The sequence below is a fragment of the Nerophis lumbriciformis genome, linkage group LG31 (assembly GCF_033978685.3).
Source record: "Nerophis lumbriciformis linkage group LG31, RoL_Nlum_v2.1, whole genome shotgun sequence".
In the NCBI taxonomy this organism is placed as follows: Eukaryota; Metazoa; Chordata; class Actinopteri; order Syngnathiformes; family Syngnathidae; genus Nerophis; species Nerophis lumbriciformis.
In genome coordinates, this window is record NC_084578.2 from 12,440,001 (window position 1) to 12,463,209 (window position 23,209).

A 23,209-nucleotide genomic window follows, 5' to 3' on the forward strand; every position below is an offset into this window, starting at 1 on the left:
AAAATGAAAGGATTTTAAGTGTGCCTTATAGTCCGAAAATAGTTACATCCCTAGTCGGTACTTGGTAGCTCCAACAGAATTTGTTCGGTGTCTATAAAAAGTACCCATCCTTACTTTAAGAAAGATAATATTTGTAAGTGACTAGATTTAGGAGAAAAAAAACTAAGTCTGCATGCTGAAGAAAATGCCTTAAATTACATTCAATGAATAGGAAATGAATAAGATTCACTTAACATTTGAATGTGTCAAGATATTGCATTGAAACGTGAAGAAATGCTGTCAATGGGCTAAAATGTCTGATTCAACAAAGTGATAACTGCAGACCTGCCAACCTTGGATATGAACATTCTAAAATTGTCAGTATTACTGTTCAGAACATTTTAATTATTTCTTAAGAGGAAATGTCTATTCTAGCTCACACACGAGCAGAAATGACGACTAGTGTGTGGTATAGAAAATGGACAATTGAATGAAAACACTTATTCACGTGACATCGTAAAGGCAGTGCCTTAAACGTACAGCTGCGTTTTAAAAAGTCATCAATTCTACTTTTTGAAACCGATACCGATAATTTCCGATCTTACATTTTAAAGCATTTATTGGCCGATGATATCGGCAGTCCGGTATTATCGGCCGATAATATCGGCAGTCCGGTATTATCGGACATCTCTAGTTGTGATGCACCTGTGAAATTAATACGTCCGTGTATGCTGCAAATGAGCAAAATACATAAAAATTACACATACTTACATTTTGTATATAAAATATTGAAGGAAGCTTTTGGATGTGTTTATAGCGCTTTGTAGCCAGAATAGAGCGTGAAGCCTTTTTCTCTATTGTTAGCTGACTTTTGTTTGTGTTTATTTACGATTTAGAATGCATATAAAAAAGAAAAACCTATTACATTGATTGTGAACCACAGACAAAATTCCCTAGCAGCGACAGTAAAATCAGAGCATTACTCTCTTTTTTAAGTGTACAATTCTGTATATAAAGTAGCTTTTGCCTTCAGTCTCATTGGGTTGTACAGGCCCTGTTTACAAATGAAACCGTTTGACATTTAGGTAACATTCTGTGACTACGGTGAGTCATTTTAAAATGATTTACAAAAATGTTGTGCAGGGAAAGGGGAAGTTGCAAACACCTTCACAAATATGTCAGCATGTAAAAGTAGTAAGATTGATGGCGGCGTGCTGAAACAACTCCCTCAAAGTGATGCATGGGTGGCCACAGTGACCACAGTTACTACAGGAAGTAAATTAAACACGGCCTCTGCGTGTACTGCAGAGTAAATCATCGGCAAGTGCCTACCTCTGCATTTTACCAGTGCATAGATATTAACATTTAACATGTGTTGCATGAACCTAGAATGAGGGAGAATTCTGTCTCATATTTTAAAAAATGTGTGCCAGAAGATTGTGGACAACACATAATGCAGCGTTTCTCAAAGTGTGGGGCGCGCCCCACTGGTGGGGAATAGAGACATGACAGGTGGGGCGCGAGGAACGGGAAGAAATTTCACTTTAAATTTTTTTTTTTTTAATTATATTCTTAGATTTTTTTTTTTTTTTACTATGCTTTCATTTCCTATACACACTGTAAATCACTTTGTGATTCCGTCAGTGAAATCCGCTATATAAATAAATGTAAATTACTTAGTTTTCCTGTAAGCTTTAAATTTCTAGGTAGGAGCGAACGTTTGACAGACATAGCAGCAGTAACTAATGGGGGCGGGGCTAAGCGGAACAAGCGCAGCAAAATTAAAAGCTGTCCCACTGTCAAACGACACAATTGCGAGACGTATATGCGACATTGCAAGTGATCTTGAGTAGACAAATGAAAAGAAAGTCGTTTTGCTTTACAAGTGGACGAAGCTACTGACAGCAATAAAGACTGCCTGTTCATCGCATACGTCCGCTTTGTGAATGGCGAGTCACTGCGAGGATTTGCTGTTTTGCAAATACATGAAAAATAGAGCCACTGCTGATGAGCTGTTCAAGATAATGGACAGTTTCCTCAAATAACACGACCTTAAATGGGAAAACTGTGTGGGCTTTTGCTGCGATGGCGCATAGACCATGGCAGGGTGAAGAAACAAGCTGCAGGCTTTAATAAAGAGGGTTGGACACACTGTGTCATTCACCGGGAAGCACTCGCGTCAAAGCAGCTCAGCCCCGAACTCAATGAGGTTTTAACAGATGTGAGCGCGGTAAATTTGATCAAAACACGACCACTGAAAGTGCGACTGTTCTCTGCACTGTGTGAGGAAATGGGAGCTGATCATACAGCCGTACTGTTTCATAGTGAAGCAAGGTGGCTCTCCCGGGGCAAAGTGCTGTCACTTGCCCTGTCTTGCCAAATGCATAGCTCCTCCTTTTTTGCAAAGTGGCACTTTTATTTGATTTATTATTGAACTTGATGCAAGTTATTTGATTTATTATTGAACTTGATGCAAGTTATAACACTTTTATTTGATTTATTATTGAACTTGATGCAAGTTATAACACTTTTATTTGATTTATTATTGAACTTGATGCAAGTTATTTGATTTATTATTGAACTTGATGCAAGTTATAACACTTTTTGATTTGTTATTGAACTTGATGCAAGTTATAACACTTTTTGATTTGTTATTGAACTTGATGCAAGTTATTTTATTTATTATTGAACTTGATGCAAGTTATACCACAGCTGCACAGTTATTTTATTTATTATTGAACTTGATGCAAGTTATACCACAGCTGCACAGTTATTTTATTTATTATTGAACTTGATGCAAGTTATACCACAACTGCACAGTTATTTTATTTATTATTGAACTTGATGTTATTTTATGTTATTGAGTTTGAATGTATACAACTTGATGTTACTTGATGTTCAATAAATTTGAAAATGTTAAGCTTGGCATTAGCGTTCTGTTAGGCCGATGGGGGCAGGTGGGGCTTGAAAACTCCCTCTTGTCCAAAGTGGGGGATGACAAAAAAAGTTTGAGAACCACTGACATAATGGAAGGAAGGTGCATGTCAGTCATGTTCAAGATGGTATGCGCCAGACAACTTGTTTACTATTATTTTTTTAGTCGCTTTATTTTCATACGCACAGCTACAAAAAGTAGACAGACTTTTAAGAATCGATTTAAATTTTTCGTAATATAAGCCGCTATTTTTCTCCAACCCTTTGAGCCCTGCGGCTTATAAAACGGTGGGACTGATTAATGGATTTTTCTTTGCTAACGGCCATAATGTGTTGTATTCAACTAATAGTTTTCACATTGCACTGACAGAGACACGGAAAAGGGGTGTTATTGTTTGTGCTATGGCGCCATTTTTTGGTACGAGTTTGCTCGCTACAGGTTCTGCGGGTTGACAATAGATATGTCCGATAATATCGGACTGCTAATATTATCGGTTGATACATGCTTTAAAATGTAATATCGGAAATTATCGGTATCGGTTTCAAAAAGTAAAATTGATGACTTTTTAAAACGCCGCTGTACGGAGTGGTACACGGACGTAGGGAGAAGTACAGAGCGCCAATAAACCTTAAAGGCACTGCCTTTGCGTGCCGGCCCAATCACATATTATCTACAACTTTTCACACACACACACAAGTGAATGCAAGCATACTTGGCATACAGGTCACACTGAGGGTGGCCGTATAAACAACTTTAACACTGTCAGAAATATGCGCCACACTGTGAACCCACACCAAACAAGAATGACAAACACATTTCGGGAGAACATCCGCACCGTAACACAACATAAACACAACAGAACAAATACCCAGAATCCCTTGCAGCACTAACTCTTCCGGGACACTACAATATACACCCCCCGGTACCGTCAGTAATTATAATCTGCAAATAATGTGCCGTTGTTGAGTATCGGTGCTGTCTAGAGCTCGGCAGAGTAACCATGTTATTCTCCTCAATATCAGTAGGTGGCAGCCGGTAGCTAATTGCTTTGTAGATGTCGGGAACATGTCGTGTGAGACAACAATGGTTTGTCGTGATCACAATATGCAGATGACAGCGGGAGGTAGGGTGGAGGTAAAAAGGTATCTGATGCTTAAACCAAAAATAAGCAAAAGGTCAGTGCCCCTGAGAAAAGGCATTAAAGCTTTGGGATGGCTATGCAGAACGAAACTAAAATTTAACTGGCTACAAAGTAAACAAAAACAGAATGCTGGACGACAGCAAAGACTTACACAAAGTACATCCGTACATGACATGACAATCAACAATGAAGGATAAAAACAACTTATAAATATTCTTGATTGCTAATACAAAGCAGGTGTGGGGAATAGTGCTCAGGGAATAAATGAAACTTCTACAGGAAAATACCAACAAAACAGGAAAAGCCACCAAAAGACAAGAACTAAAACACTACACACAGGAAAACCCAAAAAAACTCTAAATAAGTCGCGGCGTGATGTGACAGGTCGTGACAGTACTTTGAGACAAGAGCTATAGTGATGTATTTTTATTTATGGTCTGAATTCATATTCAACACTTACGAGAATAACTTTTTATTGTCAATATCGGCTGCAGAGTTTCATACTTAATGTTTTTTTGCTGGTGTTCTGCCTCCGCATTTTTTCAATGAAAAAAAATATGCCTTGGCTCAAAAAAGGTTGAAAAACACTGCATGCTCAAATATTTTCATGTACATAAGATGTGCGATTGTAAATAATGTTAATGAGATTAATCCTTAATAAAATTCCTTTCAAGAAAAAAGTACATTTTTAATAAAAAAAAAAAAAGCCTTTTACCCAAAAATGCGTTACTCATTGAAAAACAACCCAACAGTGGTTCATAGTTTTGAAAACCCAGAAATTGAGTTAAAATAATACCCTTGATATCAGCACTTCAGTCATCAACAATGATATCATCTGAGAAATGGACATTAAACAGTGTAGGTCTGACTTGGTAGGATATGTACAGCAAGCAGTGAACATAGTGAGCACAGAAAGCATAAGAAGAAGTATATACATTTGATTATTTACATTTGATTATTTACAATCCGGGGAGGTGGGATGTGGTGAGGGGGAGGGTGTTAGTACACTCCGTAGCTCACCGGCATCAAAATGTAAACAAATGTCATTGGTGGATCTACACCTGACATCCACTGTAATGATATCAAGTACAGGCATGTATCTAGTCGATACTACTATGATTACGTCGATATTTCTTGGCATCACAACATCTTCTTTCGTTTTTTTTTTAAATGTATATTATGTTTTTAAACTCAGGAAATATGTCCCTGGACACATGAGGACTTTGAATATGACCAATGTATGATCCTGTATCTACTTGGTATCGGATCAATACCTAAATGTGTGGTATCATCCAAAACTAATGTAAAGTAGCAAAGAAGAGAAGAATAAGTGATTATTACATTTTAGCAGAAATGTAGATAGAACATGTTAAAACAGAAAATAAGCAGATATTCACAGTAAATAAACAAGTAGATTAATAATCCATTTCTACAGTTTGTCCCTCATAATGTTGACAAAATAATAGAATGATAAACGATTCAATATGCTACTCCTAAATTAGGAGTCTTTGTTTACTTACTACTAAAAGACAAGTTGTCTAGTATGTTCACTATTTTATTTAAGGACTTAACTGCAATAATAAACATATGTTTAATGTACCGTAAGATTTGTTGTTAAAATAAAGCCAATAATGCAATTTTTTTGTGGTCCCCTTTATTTAGAAAAGTACCGGAAAGTATCGAAATCATTTTAGTACCGGTACCGGTACCAAAATATTGGTATCGATACAACACTAGTATGTACCCATCAAATTAATAAAAATGACAATACATTTTATGGTGTTCTTTACAGCATATTACTTTAAATAAATAAAAATAAATAAAAAAATTGCATTAAAATTCTGGCGCATGGTCAGGATTGTACCACCTCTGCCTGAATTTGAGCCAAGATCAACGCAGCAATATGACAATATGGTCGATGAAGAGGAGGTTTAGAGGGGTGAAAATGAGATTAACTCCCTGTGTTACACTTGCCAGGATATATACCGTTATTTTCTAATTAAATGCATGAATAGCATCTTTCAAGATGCCATTAAAAAGACGATAGACAGCTAGGAGACATGAGAATGTATTGTTGACATCCACATGATTCTGGCCTTGTTCGCGAACGTTCACACTTACTCGCAAAGTACACATTAAATGTTATTTACTTATTGTAAAACTCTGTTTTTCGACAAAAGTCGACAGCCGAGTCCACCTTGCGAGGACTTGCGCAACAAAGTTGGAAAAGACTCGAGCTATTCGGTAACAAAACTAAGCACCACTTTTCCAACGTCCGGCAGACAAAACCCAAGATAAAAGATTCAAAACACAAGATAAAAAATATATATTATCACAACAAGATAGAAGATTGTTAAGCGCGCCGAAAACTCCAAGGAAGCCTGAGTAAACGTAGCAAAGAGGGTAATTTAAAAAAAATAAAAAAAATTTACCTCCAGTGAAACACGTACGAGTCCGAGTATTCCAGCGGAAAAACCAAGCTCGCCTCCCCGGCGTCTGCTGCCCTCTCGCCGGTCACATCCAACACTGTCACTGGCCTCCTCTTCCTCCTCCTCCTCTTCCTCCTGCCGGGTGACGTCACTGAGCACTCAGCCTCCACTGTTTGGTTGCAAGTTGAATAATGGATGGCAGAGGAGGAGAACGAAGCAGATCGCCCCCCACCACTAAACCGATGAATGACATGATATAATGTTATGTATAATATATGTAATATTGAAATGTTGACCTAAAATAGTGTATAACCCATTTCTGTGTGAAGGAAATGTATTAGTGGGGGGGTGCACCTACGAAACGATACCAGAGACAGCCCTCTATTTTCACAAATATCTGGGGGATTTTTGTTGTAAAAATGTATTTAAATAAAATTTAATAAAATTAAAAATATATATATATTTTTTTAATTTTTTGTTATTTTATAAATATATATATATATTGTATTTTGTATTTTTATTTTTATTTTAAAGAGGAACTGCACTTTCTGGGTAATTTGGGGTATTATAAATATTATTTTTATTTTTATTTTTTTATTTTTTTAAATCTATATATATATATTTGTGGAGGGGGGTGTGGCCTACAGGCCTGCTGCGGAATGTGGTGTGCAAGGACTGGCCTCGAAGACAGCGACAGGTGAGTGGATGGCCCAGGTGGGCCTTGTTATCTAATTCGCCTTTATTAGCAGCAGCCGAAACGAGACACGGGGTTGGAGTTGCAATGGGAGCATGAGAGAGAGAGCGACACGGACAAAGAAAAATACATTTTGCTGCAAAGAGAACGGTTGGGGTAATATAAATATTATTTTTATTTGTATTTATTTAATTTTTTAAATCGACATATATATATATATTTGTGGAGGGGGCGTGGCCTGCAGGCCTGCCGCGGAACGTGGTGTGCAAGGACCTGCCTCGAAGACAGCGACAGGTGAGTGGATTTCCCAGGTGGGCCTTGTTATCTAATCACCTGTCGCCTTTATTAGCAGCAGCCGGACGAGACACAGAGTTGGAGTTGCAGTGGGAGCAAGAGAGAGAGAGCGACACGGACAAAGAAAAATACATTTTGCTGGAAAGCAAACGGTTGGGGTAATATAAATATAAATATTATTTTTATTTTTATTTATTTATTTATTTTAAATCTATCTATATATATACATATATATATATGTGTAGGGGGCGTGGTCTGCAGGCCTGCCGCGGAACGTGGTGTGCAAGGACTGGCCTCGAAGACAGCGACAGGTGAGTGGATGTCCCAGGTGGGCCTTGTTATCTAATCACCTGTCGCCTTTATTAGCAGCAGCCGGAACGAGACACGGAGTTGAAGTTGCAGTGGGAGCCAGAGAGAGAGAGAGCGACACGGACAAAGAAAAATACATTTTGCTGGAAAGCAAACGGTTGGGGTAATATAAATATTATTTTTATTTTATTTTTTTATTTTTTTAAATCTATATGTATATATATATTTGTGGAGGGGGCGTGGCCTGCAGGCCTGCCGCGGAAGGTGGTGTGCAAGGACCTGCTTCGAAGACAGCGACAGGTGAGTGGATGTCCCAGGTGGGCCTTGTTATCTAATCACCTGTCGCCTTTATTAGCAGCAGCCGGAACGAGACACGGGGTTGGAGTTGCAGTGGGAGCCAGAGAGAGAGAGAGAGCGACACGGACAAAGAAAAATACATTTTGCTGGAAAGCAAACGGCTCTCAACATTGATAAAAAATAAAACAGTGTTGTACCCTGAAAGCGGGCTCTCGTGGCAGTGTGTGGTGGTCCAAGGAACCCACTAGAGGGCAACCTCTACAATATTTTTTATTTTTATTTTATTTTTATTATTTTAAAGGGGAACTGCACTTTTGGGGGTAATTTTGCCTATCGTTCACAATCCTTATGTAAAACAAGAACACATAAGTTGTTCCTTTTTTATGCATTATAATTCGTAAATAAAAGTCTGCTAACAATGGAGTCAATGAGAGTCGCTGTCTTCTGCCTATAAAATACTCCAAAAAAACATCCAAACACCTCTCTTGTCGTTTTTTTATACATGCTGTAAGGACACAGTAGGGAATGGATTAATTTGGCCCCCCCGGGGGGGTTCATAAATGTGAAATGCAGTCTGCTGAAAATGATGGAAAGTGCCACTCTACATAACAACTGACGCTGTGGTCAAAGTTGGAATTGCTACAAAACGTGTTTTGAGAAAAATGACATTTTGAGAAAAATTTAATTCAACACTTAAGACCTTCAGTATATCAGTATGTGGAATTAAATTATGGAATGGATTGAGTAAAGAAATAAAACAATGTACTAATATGATCCACTTCAGGAAACTCTTCAAATTTAAAGTGTTTACAAAGTACAAAGAAGAAGAACCATGATGAACATTCTGAATGTATTTCATCCATTCATTAATTTTCTAGATAATCTTATTTATCTCACCATATGAAATATATCTTACTTCACTAATAATTATTTATTTATGTATTTATTTTCAATGTTATCCGTTATGGAGTATATTGTGAATAAATTGAGAACAGGAAGTGAACAAAAGTTTTAGCAACTTCTACGGAAAGGAAAAGGGGTAGGATTAAATAAGCTCTGCTTCTTCCTCCTCCTTTTCGAACATGTTGAATAGAGCAGTGTTTTTCAACCTTTTTTGAGCCAAGGTACATTTTTTTCATAAAAAAAATACGGAGGCACAGCACCAGCAGAAAAGGTTAAACAATGAAACTCCACCAGGTTGTCGTGCCTTATTTTGAGTTTGTTGTTGTTTCCTGTGTGTTGTGCTTTAGTTCCTGTCTTGCGCTGTTATTTTGGTGACTTTTCCTGTTTTGTTGGTGTTCTCCTGTAGCAGCTTCACGCCTTCCTTTGAGTGCAATTGACCGCACTTGCTTTGATTTCCAAATCAAGACTCTTTAAGTTGTGCGTACGCTATCTTTCTTGGTGGGGACATTGTTGATTGTCATGTCATGCACGGGATGTGCTTTGTGGACGTCGTCTTTGCTCCACACGCTGTAAGTTTTTGCTGTCGTCCAGAATTCTGTGTTTGTTGACTTTGTAGCCAGTTCAGTTTTACTTTTCTTTTACATGGCCATCCCTATGCTTCAGTGCCTTTTCCTAGCGGGACTTGCCTTGTTATTTTTTGGTTTAAGCGTTACATACCTTTTTACCTGCACACTGTCTCCCGCTGTGCTCTGCATATTGGGATCACGACAAACCATCCTCGACGCCATTGGCGTTGTTAGGCCTATTTTAGGGGGGCTCAAGCCCCCCTACAATATTCTTAAGCCCCCCTAACCAATTTGGTGTTTTATATATATATATATATATATATATATATATATATATATATATATATATATATATATATATATATATATTTTTTTTTTACAAATACATATTCATTATAAAGTGGCCCGAATATGAGTTTAAATAAATAATCATATAACCTGTTATTATTCACTCAGTTTCCCCTCACTTCGTAGCGTAAGGTAGAGAGCCCCTTTAGTGCGTCGGTATCCAATCCATTCCACTTGTTCATATAGAAAATGCCTACATCACTCAAATTCCAGTCCGCATTTTCTCTGCGACCTTGCTTGCGGTCCTGCATGTGTACGAAGCACATTATCTTCCTTTACAATGAGTGAAGCTGCACAAAACCTTGTGTGTGCAATTGTAATTAATTGAGTTTTTAAGTTTTGTGTTTCTTGTAGAATCTATGTAAAGTAATGTACATTAGCCTATTGTTAAAATAATGAAAAAAACATCATTAAATATATTTGTTTTATTGTATTGTTACATTAATAGCTGTTGTATTATTATAGGATGGCTTGTTAAACATTTCATAGGATTTTCAGAGGGAGGAAAAACCAAGACATTTAATATAAAATGTAAAATGAATAAATACATAAAAAGAAAAAGAAAAAAAATGGTTAAAAGCCATCGTCCCGTGGAGCATTTCATTTCGTCCCGTGCATTTTTTTAAAATAATAATAATAACAATGAATAATTTCTAAGTCTTTGTTAGCCGTTTGTGAAGTTTTGTGCTTGTGCGTAACGTTCGCTCGCATCCTGTGCATCTCCTGGGGGCAAAGCCCCCCCTGTCCTTAAAAGCTAGTGACGCCCCTGCTCGACGCGTTCCGACTTCTACAAAGCAATGCTGCCACCTACTGGTATGGAGTATTACAAGATTACCCTGCCAAGCTCTACACAGCACAGGCACTAGACAACGGCACATTTTTATGATTATTGATTTGCAAAAAAATATTTTTTGGACCAATTAGGTGAAGTTGCATAATTTCCCACGGCACACCAGACAATATCTAGTGTGGTTGAAAATCACTGGAATAGAGAAACTGGAAAAAATACGTACGAGAACTAAAAAAGATGTTGGTTGAACTTATTTGATCAGATTTTGAAGGTTCAACATTGCTCGCGAATGTGTTGAGTGAAAGACCCACCTTGACTTACTTTCTGAAGGTAACTGAACTTAATATTATGGGTTTTAATGAGGTTTTCCCACTTTTTCTAGTTGAAGTTGCCATTCCTCTTCTTTCTTAGTTGTGATGGGCAATTTGTTCTGTGAACTTAACAACAATTGTCTCTCTGACTCAAGGCCAAAACCACTTTTAACCAGTGACGTGCAGTCACTAGAGGCAGGTGAGGCCCAGCCTCACCTGCCATCATGGAAAGAAAAAAAATGTAAAAAGAAAAATGTTTTATTAAATTGTTATATGTATCCAGTGATTATACTATAAAGTTATTTTCCATTTAACTTCACCCGTTTTAGATTATTTTTATTTAAAATCGCTGAATTTTCACATTTGCCGTTCAAATACTGAGAAGAGACGGTGCGGTGAACAGCAGCCAGTTGAGGCACGTCACTCAGTGCCTCACCATGGATTGCGGACTCGGCTAACTGCTGGTCTGCTGTGCAGTGAGACCGTATTGCTATATGAACTATATTATACATTTCCATAGATTAGTTAGCTGAAGTATATAATGTACAGTGTATTTTGTCAACAACTGTATGTGTGTAACGTATTTCTTGTGTTGAGCAATCATAAAACGGCTGCAAAAGACGCACTGGCTGAGGCTCGCCTCCTGCACCCCCGCCGTAGAATGCATGGCAACCCCTGACGGGAGTGTTATATCAACTAAAGCCCACACTTAAACTTTCCACGTGCAAGATTGAATCTATTTAAAAAAGTTATTTCATAAGAAGCCAAAAAGTGCAAAAACAATAATGTTCGTGTTGGAGGAGTTGTGAATGACTGCAGGGCCACAACATTAGGTACACCTGCAGACTGCAGAGTGCCAAGCAGGGACGAATGCTGGTATGAGCTTTTAAACATAACCCGTTAACTGCTGCCAATCAAATGGTGAATAAGATACTCTTTAGGGTTCATATGTTTGTAAATCTGACTGTGATGAAGTCAGTGCCTCACCAGCCATGAACCTCACTGCATGTCACTGCTTTTAACAGTGCATTAGCGCCGAACACTACAAATTAAAATGCAAAAAAAACCAACTCATATGTGTTCTTGTCTCTCATAGGGATTCTAAATGATAAGCACAATTCCCTGCAAAAATGCAGTTCCCCTTTAAGATGGCCAGAGGCTGTTATTTTGCAAATCGTATTACCTCCAATAAAATAAAGCCCAGAGTCATCATGACACCATAAATTACATTACTGGTGCACAACCACCGGCTGCATCTGTGTCATCTGATTAGGATTCCAGTAATGTTTTGATGTTTTTTTGGAAACAATGTTGCCAGCGTCAAGGCCAGTCTTATATCACCTCCTCCCCAACAATTTTTTGATCTTCTCTCACCGGTTTCCTTACAAGACTTAGCAGATCTTGAGCGTACAAGGAAGATCACTTCAAGTCCATTAGACATTCTACCCACAAATTTGTTAAAAAGGTTTTTTAGCAGTATTGGTCCATCCCTTCTCTCCATAATCAATTGCTCACTGGTTTCCGGTTGTGTTCCGTCCACTTCCAGGAGACAGTTGTTCAGCCTCTTCTTAAAAAACCATACCTTGACCACTCTGTTCTTAGCAACTATTGGCCTGTCTTGAAGCTGTCCTTTGTGTCCAACATTTTAGAAAAAAATTGTGGCAAACCAAATAGTCTCAGCTTCAAAGAAACACAATTGCTTTAAAAATGTCAGACCCTGAATGGGACAAGCGGTAGAAAATGGATGGATGGATGGAGTTCTGTTATCCTCAGTCTTTCTTAAGGACTCCAATGACATCATGATGGCCTTTGATGCTGGTAAATGTAACATGCTGTTTCTGCTCGATCTCAGCGCAGCCTTTGGCTACGTTTACAATGCGGGCCAAAGTGGCCCAAATCGGATTTTCCCGAAATCTGATCTCTTCCAGCTGACTGTTGACACTACAAGTACAAAATAAATACATATTTATATCCAAAACCAGTGAAGTTGGTAAATAAAAACAGAATACAATAATTTGCAATTCCTTTCCAACCTATATTCAATTGAATAGACTGCAAAGACAAGATACTTAACGTTCGAACTGGAAAACGTTGTTATTTTTTGCAAATATTTGCTCATTTGGTATTTAATGCCTGCAACATGTTTCAAAAACTGGGGGAAAAAATACTGATAAAGTTGAGGAATGCTCATCAAACACTTATTTGGAACATCCCACAGGTGAACAGGTTAACTGGGAACAGGTGGCTGACATGATTGGGTATAAAAGCAGCTTCCATGAAATGCTCAGTCATTCACAAACAAGGACGTGGCGAGGGTCACTGCTTTGTGAACAAATGCTTGAGCAAATTGTCCAACAGTTTAAGAACAACATTTCTTAACAAGCTATTGAAAGGAACTTAGGGGTTTCACCATCCACGGTCCGTAATATCATCAAAAGGTTCGGAGAATCTGGGGAAATCACTGCACTTAAGCGATGATATTACGGACCTTCGATCCCACACGCGGTACTGCATCAAAAAGCGACATTAGTGTGTAAAGGATATCACCGCATGGGCTCAGGAACACTTCAGAAAACCACTGTCAGTAACAACAGTTTGTCGCTACATCTGTAAGTGCAAGTTATTGTTGTTATAGTGCAGTGATTTCTCCAGATTCTCTGAACCTTTTGATGATATTACGGACCGTAGATGGTGAAATCCCTCAATTCCTTGCAATAGCTGGTTGAGAAATGTTGTTCTTAAACTGTTGGACAATTTGCTCACGCATTTGTTCACAAAGTGGTGACCCTCGCCCCATCCTTGTTTAAGAATGACTGAGCATTTCATGGAAGCTGCTTTTATACCCAATCATGGCACCCACCTGTTCCCACTTAGCCTGTTCACCTGTGGGATGTTCCAAATAAGTGTTTGATGAGCATTCCTCAACTTTCTCACTCTTTTTTTCCACTTGTGCCAGCTTTTTTGAAACATGTTGCAGGCATCAAATTCCAAATGAGCGAATATTTGCAAAAAAATAACAAAGTTTACCAGTTCGAACGTTAAGTATCTTGTCTTTGCAGTCTGTTCAATTAAATATAGTTTGAAAATGATTTGCATATCATTGTATTCTGTTTTTATTTACGATTTACACAACATGCCAACTTCACTGGTTTTGGTGTTTGTATGTTAAGGTCTTCACCAGTAGAAGTAAAAAGACGTATACACATTTTTAATGCGGAGTATTCCCACACAAGGTTGTCACTGAAGTGAAATCCATAGTCCTAACTTAACCAAAATACGGCTACATGGCTTTGCAATGCCTTGCCAGCTGTAAATGAACACACAGAGAAGTCATACCATTTCAAAGATTGAGTAGAAATACCTTCCAAACATGCAGCAGTGTAAGTAGTACACCCACTGCTAATTCATTGTCTTTCTCATTTAAGGACGCTGAAGAAATCAAAGGTGTTCAGATACCGTTGATGCTATTGGAGGACCCAGCCTATCCACTGAAAAGCTACGCAGAGAACGGAAACCTAACCTAACAACTCAACTGTGGGGAGAGGGGTAGTCAGCGCTGCTTGCAAGAGGAAATGTCACCGCCGCTGTCCATGGTACTGAAGACGAGCGCCATCGGGCAGGGGCGTGACATGTGCTGACGGCGAGACACAGCTGGCAGGTGATTAGATTTCACAGGTGATACGTGTTAATCTCATACTTGCCAACCTTGAGACCTCCGATTTCGGAAGGTGGGGGGCGGGGGCGTGGTCAGGGATGGGGAGGAGTATATTGACAGCTAGAATTCACCAAGTCAAGTATTTCATACATATATATATATATATCTACATCCTGAAAATATGCAAACAAAACTGTGTTTAGATTACTGATACTTCAAACTTGCATAAATAAATCTTAAGGAATATAACATAACTTGGCTTCTGAGAGCTTCAAAATGTAATGAATAAAATGCTTAAGTTGTTGATAAACAAGCAATTATTTTAATAATTAAATATGGTAATTTTAAATTAATTACGATCATTTAAAATTAATTATTTCAAATATGTTTATTTTAATGTATAATTCTATGGCTGGATGTAATAAGGAGTCAGAAAAAATACAAATAAAAATACAGTTAATTTTGATGTTTTTAGCAAAATATAGTAAAAATGTATTTCGTTTTTTTTTTTATTATTAATAAATATATTTATTTTTAGGTAAGATAAACATAATAATACAATTTATCTCTAGTCTGGATGATTTAGTTCTTGTCACCCTGTTGTCCTCCCATAGTGAAAAAAGGCTGTCCTCACTCAGGTCCGCATGGAGCTGGAGGGGGCGTGGCCTCCAGCTCCGGCTGAAAATCGGGAGATTTTCGGGAGAATATTTGTCCCGGGAGGTTTTCGGGAGAGGCGCTGAATTTCGGGAGTCTCCCGGAAAATTCGGGAGGGTTGTCAAGTATGGTTAATCTAATCATCTGTTGTGTTTAACAGTAAGTGGCCGGGAACAGAGGGAGAGAGAGGTTACGGACACGACTGAAAAGTCTGGCAGAAGAAAACTTTTGATAAAACATATGATCATTAAAACTTTGTTAAAACCTGCAAGCTTGGATCCTCTGAAGTGTCTGTCAGTGGGACCGCTAGGAAGCGACTTCCACAGCAACTTTAACCACCGACTCAGCACGAACATGGAGCTGTTGAATGCGCATTTGGACGGCTGAAAGGGCGTTGGCGGTGTCTTGGGAAGCGATTAGGTGTGGACATTTCAGCAGTAACAAATATAATAAGTGCCTAATGCACTATTCCTAACTTCTGTGAGATGCGTGGTGAGGCCTGTGATGTTGATGCATCGCCTGCTGATGAGGAGGAGGATACCAGCAGTGCAACAGAAAATGCACAGGACATTGCAGAACCGTTGCGGGTCACTAAGGTGCTGACGGACTATACCCAAGGGAAAGGCTGTAATGTCGAGCATAGCATGTTATGTCAAATGCTAGTTCATTTGATTTGCCATTGCAATGTTCTATAATCAAATAAATATGCAAGTGGTGAACAATAGTAACTTTTTATTTCGATGTTCTTCACCGCTGATCATCAAAATCCTTACAGACTGGCTGAGGGACTGAGTGGGCTTTTCAGGGACAGTCCTCTAATGGTTTAAATGATATTTGGCAGGTAGAGCTTTTCTCTGTCGCTGTTGGCCCTCATAAGTAAGAGTCCATTCCCTTCTGGTGCAAGGTGCCCGACGGATCAGTTTTAGGGCCTATCCTTTTCTACTCAGAGATGTCTGTAGGAATTTTGGAGGTATACCATACGCCAGACCTGGGCAAATTAAGGCCCGGGGGCCGTCTGCGGCCCGTTAAGATTTTCAATCTGGCCCCCCCGGACATTCCCAAATAATGTTTTTTTAGATCTTTAAAGGGGAACATTATCACAATTTCAGAATGGTTAAAACCATTAAAAATCAGTTCCCAGTGGCTTATTATATTTTTCGACATTTTTTTCAAAATTTTACCCATCACACAATATCCCTAAAAAAAGCTTCAAAGTGCCTGATTTTAACCATCGTTATAAACACCCGTCCATTTTCCTGTGACGTCACACAGTGATGCCAACACAAACAAACATGGCGGAAAGAACAGCAAGCTATAGCGACATTAGCTCGGATTCAGACTCGGATTTCAGCGGTTTAAGCGATTCAACAGATTACGAATGTGTTGAAACGGATGGTTGTATTGTGGAGGCAGGTAGCGAAAACGAAATTGAAGAAGAAACTGAAGCTATTGAGCCATATCGGTTTGAACCGTATGCACGCGAAACCGACAAAAACGACACGACACGGGAGAAAGCGAGGACGAATTCGGCGATCGCCTTCTAACCAACGATTGGTATGTGTTTGTTGGCATTAAAGGAAACTAACAACTATGAACTAGGTTTACAGCATATGAAATACATTTGGCAACAACATGCACTTTGACAGACAGCCCAATTTTCATCAATTAATATATTCTGTAGACATACCCTCATCCGCGCTCTTTTCCTGAAAGCTGATCTGTCCAGTTTTGGAGTTGATGTCAGCAGGCCAGGGAAGCTAGGGTCGATAGGGGTTTTAGCTCGCTCGTCTGCGGGAACAAACTGCCGCCATTGCTTGCCGTGCTACCGAGGCCCTTTGTCCCTGAATTGCTCACACACTCCGGCAGATTCAATGGGGGTCTGGCGGCAGATTTCTTTGACTTTATCGTTGGAAATGCATCTGCTTTGAGTGTCGCAGGATATCCACACATTCTTGCCATCTCTGTCGTAGCATAGCTTTCGTCGGTAAAGTGTGCGGAACAAACGTCCAATTTCTTGCCATTTTCGCATCTTTGGGCCACTGGTGCAACTTGAATCCGTCCCTGTTCGTGTTGTTACACCCTCCGACAACACACCGACGAGGTATGATGGAAACTGTAGCTGCCATTATGATGTGCAGTGATGTTTTCAAATGACTGTAAGTCTTGAACTATACAAAGTATTTCAATGGTTGGAATCTGCGCTTTTGCATGATATACTAGTTACTATGATAATCTAAGTCACAGCAGCTCAGGCCATGTCTACACTAAGTCGTTTAACCCCTTAAACAAATAATTATTTAGCCTAAGCCCCGTTTCAGCCACACTAAACCAGCTTAAAGGGGAACATTATCACCAGACCTATGTAAGCGTCAATATATACCTTGATGTTGCAGAAAAAAGACCATATATTTTTTTAACCGATTTCCGAACTCTAAATGGGTGAATTTTGGCGAATTAAACGCCTTTCTATTATTCGCTTTCGGAGCGATGACGTCACATCAGGAAGCAATCCGCCATTTTCTCACTTTCGTCGGTGTGTTGTCGGAGGGTGTAACAACACGAGTAGGGACGGATTCAAGTTGCACCAGTGGCCCAAAGATGCGAAAGTGGCAAGAAATTGGACGAAATTTGTTCAAAATACGAGGCTGTGGGGAAAGCCGAAGAAATGGTCAGTCGTTTGTTCCGCACACTTTACCGACGAAAGCTATGCTACGACAGAGATGGCAACCGTCCCTAATGCCAGCGAAGATGATCAAGAGAAGAATATCGACCCTAGCTTCCCTGGCCTGCTGACATCAACTCCAAAACTGGACGGATCAGCTTTCAGGAAAAGAGAGCGGATGAGGGTATGTCTACAGAATATATTAATTGATGAAAACTTTTTTCATTACTTGCGGTTTTACGTAAATGATTATACATAAACTGTGTTTACCAATAATTTAGCTTAAAAACATTTATTTTTTTCAATCATTCGAGTACATTCGGGTAGTCTTGTGTAATGCAGTATTTTGTGTCTATTTAGGTATGGTTAACCTGAGTGCTGAAATCGTGGAAAAATATATGTTCTTAGCGCGCCTGAAATGGGCTGTCTGCACTCTCAAAGTGCATGTTGTTGCCAAATGTATTTCATATGCTGTAAACCTAGTTAATAGTTTTTAGTTTCCTTTAATGCCAAACAAACACATACCAATCGTTGGTTAGAAGGCGATCGCCGAATTCGTCCTCGCTTTCTCCCGTGTCGCTGGCTGTCGTGTCGTTTTCGTCGGTTTCGCTTGCATACGGTTCAAACCGATATGGCTCAATAGCTTCAGTTTCTTCTTCAATTTCGTTTTCGCTACCTGCCTCCACACTACAACCATCCGTTTCAATACATTCGTAATCTGTTGAATCGCTTAAGCCGCTGAAATCCGAGTTTGAATCCGAGCTAATGTCGCTATAGCTTGCTGTTCTTTCCGCCATGTTTGTTTGTGTTGGCTTCATTATGTGACGTCACAGGAAAATGGACGGGTGTTTATAACGATGGTTAAAATCAGGCACTTTGAAGCTTTTTTTAGGGATATTGCGTGATGGGTAAAATTTTGAAAAAAACTTCTAAAAATATAATAAGCCACTGGGAACTGATTTTTAATGGTTTTAACCATTCTGAAATTGTGATAATGTTCCCCTTTAAGAGAAAGCGATTGCAGCTATTTGGGATACAACACTTCTCAGACGGCAGGAGAACTTTCCAATGTCCGGCTGGGTCAGCTGTGTTTCTACTTCGCGAAAAACTTTGTACATTTGTCGAAGGAGAGACAACGAGAATGCGAATCTGTGGATGTGATATAAAAGGTAGAGTGTGTTTTGTATTACCTGGCCGTCGAGGAAAACGGCGAATGCATTTGGACTGGCAAAGCAGACTGTATCAGTTATTGTCCACCATGTATGTCACAGACTCGACGTCTAGGTCCAGAGTATATAAAGTCACCAAAAACGAATGGACAATGAAGGTGACGGCAAAAGAGTGAGGAGTGTCCTGACCAGATATCTAGATCCTGTTGCGTTTGGACCAGTTGTTCCTCTCAGGGAATTCAAGTTTCTGGTCGTCGCTCCCAAGCTCTTTACGACACTTAAAGCTGAGTAAAAGAACCACCAGAGACAGAATAGGTATTTTGTAATATATTTGCAAAGCTTTGTAAATATCATGAGACCAGTCCAGCATAGAACATTTAATCGCGCAGCTAAGATGGTCTGCCCTCCAAAATGGAAACCTTCTCTTCTATCAAGTCCCTCTCCCTCCCACCCTCGTTGTCTTGTCTTTCCAGCCTAAACACATGCCCATTGTCCTCCGCATCTGGACAGAAGAATAGATAAGAAGAAGGAGTATCTCTCTTTCTTACATTCCATACCCAAGGTTAGCACACAGTATTTGCAGACAACCAAAAGACCACAATTGGAAGAAAAACACTAGCTGTTTTGTAATATGATTATGAAATTAAAGAAGTAACACTTAAATACGGATATATGTAAATATCTGCCTCCGACAATCCCTAGTTTGATTGATGTAACATGTTCTTTATCACATTGTTTACGTGTCTAATAAAGATTTGATTAATTTATGATGGCTCAGGTGTGATTCACTACAATAGGGCCCCACAGCACACTGGATTCCAGTTAATTGAAATACCACAACACTGGATATTTAAGAACTTGCACACAAAGCAACATTGGAGGTGACTATGATGTGTGCATTTTTAGCTTATGCGTACTATGTCGCGTTGCGCCGGCGGACGGAGGGGGGAGAGTGTATTAAACGGTGGCATTAATGTGTGGACACGGATAAGGTTAGGTGGGATTTACCCTGGACAACCTTATCCGGCTTAGTGTAAACGGAGCCTCAGACGAGGCACCAAGCAGTGTGGGTGGGGAGCGTTTCCACAGAGTGTTTCCAGAGCCTGAAATGCAGGTGTCAAGGACAGACGCGGAAGGAGATTTTTACAAGAAAGTTCTAAAGCTTAGTGATGTATCAGATATATCAGATTGTAGGTGGGTTTTTTTTTTACCCTTTGCGTTCATATTTTGCTGTGTTTGTTGCATTTTTGTTGCGTTTCGCTTGATTGTAAAATATGTCGATTGAGAGGGGGTGTGACGTTCATATGTTGTCAATATTCAGTGTTTTATCGCTCATAGTTAACATTATAAATCCCACATTCTTTATTTTCATGTGCATTCTCATTCAGTTAAAACAAAAAACATTTCCATTCCGTTTTTAAGGCGGTTTGTCATAACGTTTTCAGCATTCAATCAGACATTATTGTGAAGTTTTGTATTAGTGCTCCTAAAAATCAGATATATCATATATTTTTCTCTAAATCTGGCCCCCCGAGTCAAAATAATTGCCTCGGCCTGCCATACGCGGATGACCTTTTAGTTATATTTTTTATTCAACCCTCACAGGGCACATGAAAAAGAACCCGCTAAATGATTGACTGAAGTCAAAGACTGACTGGTAAGTAATGCTCTTCAACTGAATGCTGCCAAAACAGAGGTGTTAATTATTGCAACTTCAAAAGTAGTCAGCTGCCAAGGGTCCCTTGGTGCAAACGTGTGCCCCAGTCTGAGAAATATCAAGGTCACCTTTAACCACACCACACTTTTTAATGGACACATCAAAAGTACAACCGGCTCTTGCTTTTTCCACCTCAAAAACCATACTTGCCAACCTTGAGACCTCCGATTTCGGGAGGTCAGGGGTGGGTGGGGCGTGGTCGGGGTATATATATATATATATATATATATATATATATATATATATATATATATATATATATAAATAAGAAATACTTGACTTTCAGTGAATTCTAGCTATATATATATATATATATATATATATATATATTTATTTATTTTTTTAATAAAATAAATACTTGAATTTCAGTGTTCATTTATTTACACATATACACACACATAACACTCATCTACTCATTGTTGAGTTAAGAGTTGAATTGTCCATCCTTGTTCTATTCTCTGTCACTATTTTTCTAACCATGCTGAACACCCTTTCGCAGGTACCCAGAAAGGTTTCGAGTACCACCAAAAAAACTGAATCTCTGAAGACAGTATAAAAATCTGTGTTAAAGGTGTACAAATACTGTTTGTATAATAAGCATGTTATTTTTTTTACAAATGAGGGTTAAGAGTTTAGTACTAAAAAAAAAAAAGAATGTGGCTTAAGTACAGTTTTTTAATTGAGCTGCTGCATTTTTTTGGTTGGGTTTTTTATTTATTTTGAGTAACGTCTATACGTTTCTAAAAGGGGAATAATGTAATAGAGTGATCTATGTTTGTCTGTTGCCATCTCCTGGTGAATGTTGGCTATAGCGTACTGGGGTTACTTTTTTGTTGGCCAACGATTTACGTGATGTTGCGCACCTGACGTCACTCAGGTCCGCATGGAGCTGGACGGGGCGTGGTTTCCAGCTCCGCCTGAATTTCGGGAGATTTTCGGGAGAAAATTTGTCCCGGGAGGTTTTCGGGAGAGGCGCTGAATTTCGGGAGTCTCCCGGAAAATCCGGGAGGGTTGGCAAGTATGTCAAAAACATTTACAAACTCACATCCATAGCATCTCAATCTGAACTAAAAGTAATCATTCATGCCCTTGTTTCATCACGTCTTGACTTTTGAATTTCACTCCTCACTTGTCCCAACAAAACGTCAATAGGTCGCCTGCAATGAGCTCAGAGTGTTGACCCTAGACTCTCATCAAAATGTCATCAATAAGGTCATATTAGTGCGGTTTTAGCGTCCTTGCACTGGCTACCTGTTCATACAAAATGACTTTCTATTACTTACAGGGTAATATATATATATATATATATATATATATATATATATATATATATATATATATATATATATATATATATATATATATATATATATAAATCAGTGACGTGCGGTGAGGTTGATGGCTGGTGAGGCACTGACTTCATCACAGTCAGATTTACAAACATATGAACCCTAAAGAGTATCTTATTCACCATTTGATTGGCAGCAGTTAACGGGTTATGTTTAAAAGCTCATACCAGCATTCTTCCCTGCTTGGCACTCAGCATCAAGGGTTGGAATTGGGGGTTAAATCACCAAAAATTATTCCCGGGCGCGGCACCGCTGCTGCCCACTGCTCCCCTCACCTCCCAGAGGGTGAACAAGGGGATGGGTCAAATGCAGAGGACAAATTTCATTACACCTAGTGTGTGTGTGACAATCATTGGTACTCTAACTTAACTTTAACTTTACACATACAAACTGTAGCACACAAAAAAGCACATTTAATAAAAAAAAACGTTATTATGGTTTTACCTTTACTTAGAAATTAAGTCCATGCGCCGCAACTAAAGCCCTCACTTAAACTTTCCACGTGCAAGATTGAATCTATTTAAAAAAGTGTAACCGAGGGTTTATAAATGTCGCCTATACTGTATGAAACTACAAAATAACAAAACACGGAGGCTCCAGTTTACACGAGGACCACTTTATTTACATTCTTTCAAAAACCTCCGCAACGTGTCATCACTTCCGCTCTTAGCGCCTTCAAAATAAGAGCTCAAGGCATATACTGTATAACAGCGCATAACAGGAACTTAACATCACAAAGAGGAAAGCCCATGAAAATAGGTTACAAAAGTTATTTAATAAGAAGCCAAAAAGTGCAAAAACAATAATGTTCGTGTTGGAGGAGTTGTGAATTAGATACACCTGCAGTCTGCAGGTGTACCTAATGTTGTGGCCCTGCAGTCATTCACAACTCCTCCAACACGAACATTATTGTTTTTGCACTTTTTGGCTTCTTATGAAATAACTTTTTTAAATAGATTCAATCTTGCATGTGGAAAGTTTAAGTGTGGGCTTTAGTTGATATAACA

The 23,209-nt window shown here is 39.0% G+C and overlaps 1 protein-coding gene across 6 annotated transcripts in view; it reads right to left on the reverse strand.

The window, feature by feature from the left end:
* The window catches only part of LOC133574383 (PTB domain-containing engulfment adapter protein 1-like), a 147,359-nt gene extending 140,720 nt beyond the window's left edge, over nt 1-6,639 (reverse strand). For all 6 annotated transcript variants that reach the window (XM_061926557.1, XM_061926558.1, XM_061926556.1 and 3 more), the window contains exon 1: nt 6,488-6,639. The gene's annotated coding sequence lies outside the window, so the exon portion shown is untranslated. The remainder of the gene's footprint in view (nt 1-6,487) is intronic.
* Between the last annotated feature and the right edge of the window lie 16,570 nt (nt 6,640-23,209).